Raw genomic sequence first — 577 nt, forward strand, 5'->3', positions numbered from 1 at the left:
AAAGTGCCACACCCTAACAGTTGAGGGAACCCGTGGAAGAGGTAGGCCCAGGAAGACCTGGGCTGAGGTGGTGAGGCAAGACCTTCGTACATTGGGCCTCACCGAGGCGATGACTACGGACCGAGACCTTTGGAAATGGGCTGTGCGTGAGAAGACCCGGCAAGCCAAGTAAGATCGTTGCCAGTGCCCCTGGACTGGTTCTTGTGCGGGTGGCACATGAGATGCACCATTTTGAGCGTGGCCGTTGCCAGTACCGCCTGACTGGCTCCTGTAGGATTTTCGAGCGAGATCGTTGCCAGTGCCCCTGGACTGGCTTGTGCGGGTGGCACATAAAAGACACCATTTCGAGCGTGGCCGTTTTCGTGCGGGTGACACGTAAAAGCACCCACTACACTCTCTGAGTGGTTGGCGTTAGGAAGGGCATCCAGCTGTAGAAACTCTGCCAAATCAGACTGGAGCCTGGTGTTGCCATCCGGTTTCACCAGTCCTCAGTCAAATCGTCCAACCCATGCTAGCATGGAAAGCGGACGTTAAACGATGATGATGATGATGATGATGATATATATATATATATGCA

The sequence above is a fragment of the Octopus bimaculoides genome, chromosome 9, assembly GCF_046866305.1.
Source record: "Octopus bimaculoides isolate indiv1 chromosome 9, ASM4686630v1, whole genome shotgun sequence".
Taxonomy (NCBI): Eukaryota; Metazoa; Mollusca; class Cephalopoda; order Octopoda; family Octopodidae; genus Octopus; species Octopus bimaculoides.